Source organism: Tupaia chinensis, unplaced genomic scaffold (genome assembly GCF_000334495.1).
Source record: "Tupaia chinensis unplaced genomic scaffold, TupChi_1.0 Scaffold000164_1, whole genome shotgun sequence".
Taxonomy (NCBI): Eukaryota; Metazoa; Chordata; class Mammalia; order Scandentia; family Tupaiidae; genus Tupaia; species Tupaia belangeri.
This window is the reverse complement of record NW_006159638.1, coordinates 4,821,512-4,827,159: the sequence shown is the minus strand read 5'-3', so window position 1 is coordinate 4,827,159 and position 5,648 is coordinate 4,821,512. Positions and strand designations below refer to the sequence as shown.

At 32.7% G+C, this 5,648-nt stretch overlaps 1 pseudogene; it reads right to left on the bottom strand.

The window, feature by feature from the left end:
• Positions 1–2,426, bottom strand: part of LOC102495257 (ADP-ribosylation factor-like protein 6-interacting protein 1) — a 43,979-nt pseudogene extending 41,553 nt beyond the window's left edge.
• Positions 2,427–5,648: the final 3,222 nt, after the last annotated feature.

Below are 5,648 nucleotides of genomic sequence, written 5' to 3'. Positions count from 1 at the left end.
ATGTATGTGGATGTGCTTGATTGAGCCAATGCACAGTGTATTTTGGATGGAAAATTCATTTGTGTGTTGTGATGGTGTAAAGTGAATTAATAAAAAAATAAAATAAAATAAATAAATAAATTAGACAAAATTTCAAAAAAAAAAAAAAATTAAGGACTGGGGCAGCAGGCAGCATGGTGGTTAAGTGCTAGACTCCCACATGGCCAACCATATTTCAGTTTGGACCTGGTAGTTTGAAAATCACACCCTTAGGCACGTGTGCATGCGTGCCCAAAATCCCAGGAGGGAGAAGGGATTGCAGTGTGGCCATCCCTCCGGGGGTGTATTTTCTCACTTTCTCTTTTACTGTCTCTCTCTGTAATTTCTCACTTCCTCTTTTACTGTCTCTCTCTCTCTCTCTATCTCTCTGGCAAGCACAAGTATCTGTGGCAAAAACTTAAAAATTACAGACTAACATCTTTTAATATACACAGTACTCCTGCAAGTCAACAAGAAAAGGAATAACATATTAAAAATGGACAAACATCAGGAGCAAGAAATTCACAGGAGTGCAAATAGTAACAAATGTATGAAAAGATGCTCAACTTCATTAGCAATGGGAAATCATACCCACATAAATTTAAATACTTATTTTTGCCAATCAGATTTGTAAAAATTAGAGTGCTAAAAACAGGAGGTGATGTCAAAATCAAAGTTTCTCTTACAAGAGAATAGGAGCACACACTGCAAATTTTAGCATATCAATATTGATATTACATATCGACACTGAAAATGAGTATGCTTATTAAGTGATTTCACAATCCAAAAAGATAGAAGTATAAGTAATTACATATTGAAATAAAATTATTTGAAAGAAGAGAAAAATTAGCAACAAAAACTATTTTCACTCAACACGAAAATTATTATTTAACATTTGTATTATGCAAATCTGTTAAAAAGAATATTCTGTATGTACAGTTAACCACTGAAATAAAAATCTGCAGAGCACAATAGTAGGTTTAATAAATCTTCCTTTTCAAAACTAAAATTATATAGGTATATTCTAATGTACCTCATTCAACATGGAAAAGTTACTACTAAACAAGAAAATGAATTTTTAAATTTGGAATTTTAAACATCAGACATTGAAAGTAATTCAAATGAAATTAGATAGGAAACTCTAAGATTTAGTTTACATCCTTTCTAAAGTGGAAACTTTAAGTGCACTTTAAATCCAAAATAAACATTAGTTCCTTCAGATTTCAATAACGCTGCCTCTGCTTTATTATGAATATGTAAATATACAGTGACATTTTTATTATTCTTTTATAAACGATCTACATTGTTTACTGAAAATATATTTAGCAATATGAGATTTTTTTATAACATTAAAACCTTCAAACTAGTTTCTCAAAACTGTATCATCATATTGCTTAGTATGGATGCGGGGCAAAGACAGAGCTCTGCCCAAAATCCTATGCAATGATTCCTTATAGTAGCATAGAAAAAAAAATTTTAATATCTCAAGATTGCTAATATTTCATTTTATCCAAAATTTTTACTTCCTTCATGTACTGTCATGTTTGAGTTCAAAATGAAGAGACTGTTCCCAGCTAAAGAAAAAAGAGAAGCAGAGTAATTTGTGCTCCAATGCTATTATACTGCTTTGTGTTTTTCTCAATAGAATTCAATGACAAAGGATCAAAGTAAATGTTCCATCATAAGGAAATTCACAATGCAAATGTAAAAACACATTTCAGTCATTTTCACCTATCAGAAGAGCAAACATCTCAGACAATGCTGCAATACGGTAATCCTTGCGCTTCTACAGAAATGTCTCAATCCCTAAACTTTGAAAGACAGCATTTATTTATTCTTCCATAAAAGAGTCACAGAAAGACAGTGTCACCCCCAACAGGGCCTTCATTCCACAAACCACCCCTCGACTTGTCAGCCCAGATCACAGGCAAATGTGCACACACCTAGCACATACAAGTAGACCCTGAGATCCAAACCAGACTGTCCCATGTGGATCCGGCTATGTTACTACTGCACCATCATCTGGTGCCTCCTGCATTTTAAGTATCAAGTTTTCCCCTTTGTATTCAATAGTATTTTCAGAATCCGAAGTTTCTATGAATTATAAACATATATGTCATTCAAGTCTGTTTTATCTTTATAGATTATAAAGATATGCTTCTTAGTACATATGAAGAATGAGTTCTAATTGTTTCTTGTAGTGATGTTCCCAAATAAAAATATAATTTTTTAAACAAATGGTTCCTATTTAAAAGTTATTAGAAAGGTAAGAGTGAAAAGTGTTTATAGCATATGGAAATCATTATTGCTGCCTACCATTATTTGCATTATGCTTCTTTGCATATCATTGTATTGTACTTACCTGCCCCGTGTCCCCGATCTCCACCCCATGAAATTAGGAAGGTCATATTACTTGTTTTAGACAAAGAAGTAAGCAAATGTGTACTTTTTAGAGGTAGACTCTAACAGTCTGTGTATGATTCATCATGCTGTGGGGTAGACTCTCTAACAGTCTGTGTATGATTCATCATGCTGTTTTTTTATTTCCTTTTAACATGGAAAACAGCAAGATAATAATGGTTGTCTCATCTGAGTTTTCTGATTATGATGAGCAGAGATCCCCTTGAGAGCAGACAGGAGCTACAGGTGATGTATAAGCCTTTTGGGGGTGTTATTATCATAGATACACATAGGATATGCTGACTGATACACTAGACAACCAGACCTGGTAATTATCAGGTTCTTATATGATTTATGACTTGCCCAGGTAAGGTGAGGCACAGGTGAAAGAAAGACAGCAAATGTCACAGCAGGGTGGGCAGGGAAGGGATAGCAAAAATAATGGGAAGTTGAAAAATCTCATCTGATAGCAGACGAAAATGGGAGTCTGGACTGAAGAGTTCCAAGTTTTAGATCACTTGTCTAAAATGACCACTGTTGATAAACATTAGTCCAAGTTTATTATAAAATTATATTCGAAGTCTTAAACTAGTCAAACACTGAAATTACATGAGTTGCATACCAATGTTAGCAACAAAATATACACATCACTATTTAATCTCTCATATGATTCCACAAATATGAAGAGCACAAAATACATTTATTCATACAACAAAATACTGCACATTTCATCCACTATTAAAATGTGTTAGTAACAAGTTGAAGCCTAACATTATTTACCAGGTGGTAAAATCTACCGACACCTAGATGATGAAGTAAGAAAATGTACAATCTGTCTTTAGAGTCTGACCTAGACAGTTCATTCATTTGGAGGAATGATGGTATACAGGTGAAGCTGGCAACAATTTGCACAAAATTTTCACTTTATATATTTACAAGTGTTTTTATTGGGGCTCTAAACTCATATTAAGTACAAAACTCAAGTAAGTGTTTCTTTTTTAAGTCTGAAAGTGAACAAACAAGACTATTTATAATATAACATGTAACATATATATTTATATATTTTGTCTATTAGTTTTTGGTTATTTTTCTGCTTTAGCTATACAAATAAGTGAAAGCAACTTTCTACCTCTAGGGAAAAAATTAAAAGGAAGAATTTCTATCATCAACAGTCTGATGTTTTCAGATGTACTCACAGCTAATGAGTAGGCAGTTTCTGTCTTTATATTCATAATCATAAAAACCCATGTGTGGAGTTTTCTGTTGTCTCATTTTTTTAATCACTAACCATTGAAAAAAGTACAACATGTATAAGTCATTTGTCTAGAATAATGTAATTCTCCAGAAATCATATGCTCAAATAATGTGCCAAGCTGTTTGAATACTACTTTACCCAATGTGAAGGGAAATTCAACTACTCTGAAGGTTTAATTATGAACTTTTTTAAAAGAAATCTTAAAATACTTAAATCAGTAAACTTATTGAAACTAATTGTATTATTTATTTCTAGAAATCTGAACAAATATATTTCTACTCTGAACATTTATATTAAAGTTATTGGTGGATGCTCCACTCTATTGTATAGTGAATTGCCAAACTAAATGCAACATATATAATAACAGAAATAAAATTCTGAAGTCAGATATGCATGTTGTTGTGTTCACTTTCCTTACTTTTGTTTTTCTTGAAAGAAAAGCCTAAAAAAATGTAAACACATATTCTTTTACTGTGTATTCAGTTTTTGATGTTTACTTCTTGGGTTTAACATCATCTTGAGACCAATTTGATTGCCCTAAAGCTATGCTCAGATAACACAGTGACTCTTTCTAGAATCTGAATAGAATAACTCCCTGTCTTTCTCCAAAGTCTGGCATACTCACGCATTCTCACACATGGTCATGTCTCAAGATCTTTTCAATGCACATACACAAGGCCAGAATGAAATCAACAGAGCATTAATTCTGCCATTCAACTAGATGCCTCAAGGAGGACAGACCTGGAGCCTCCAAATGACAGTTTCCTCTCTGTACTTCTCCTCAGTGGAAATAACATGAAAATATTTACTGTGGTATCCTACCCAGCATCACAAGGAATGACAGAAATTTGGCTCCTTGTGCCTCAGTTCACAGAACACTGACATTTTAAGTGGTTGTAGGAAATAAATATCTCCTCTGACAGTAAAAAAGCCATCTGAAAGGTCTTCTGGGCTTTAATTGCTCTTGAAACACATAACCACACTGATAATATATATTATATATATTGCTCCAAGGCTTTGGAGAAATCAGATACATTACTGCAATCACAAAATTGCAACGGCTTTTTTTTTAAAGCATGTGCATTAGATCCACATACATACATATACACAGACACACATGCATATATACATACATACATATATAACAATAACCAATATATAACTGTCAGTTTAAATTAAAAATGCACAAGACCTTTGCAATTACACATTCATGTTCCACCAAAAAGATTTTGTCTGTAATTCAATTTGGCAAGTATTTATTCAGCATCTTCTATGTAGTCTATATATGAGAATAACCTAAATTCATATGATTAATATTGGTCTTAAACTAAAAATATAATGTGTATGTTTCTTTATATTTACTGAAAAAATGGTGACCTTCAAATCATCAATGATTTCATCTGTAATTTCTTTCAATTTACTCATGAGAATTTACCTAAATTCACAAAAATTAACAGCAACTTCCAAGTAATTTATCAATCAAAAGCATGAATTTATAACCACAATCATTTAAGTCTAGTTGAATTACACAGTTTTCCTAAAGAATCTGAAATCAGTCTCAAAGGGAAGACATTTTTAAATGGACAAGCTTAATAAAAGCAAAGAATTATTTTACATAAATGCATTTTTCTATTATAAAACAGAGTTTCCTATCTTATTTGCTGATGGACCTTGGATATTTTGAATGAGTGCTAAAATGTTGGGGAATGAATTACACAAAGCATAGGAGAATCTGAATTGCTATTGGGAAATTTGGGAAAATCTCGAATCTGAGTAACCACCATAATGATCCCCAAATACCTGGCTAATTGCCAATCTTCCCCCTTGATGCAGGCAGCACAGGATTTAGATTTCATAAACTTGTCAGCAACAGAATTTTGCTGATGCCCATGTGTGTGTAAAGCAGAAATACATTAGTTGCATAGTATTTGAATATGACATATTCTGTCAGCAACAGAAATTTGCTGATGTCCAT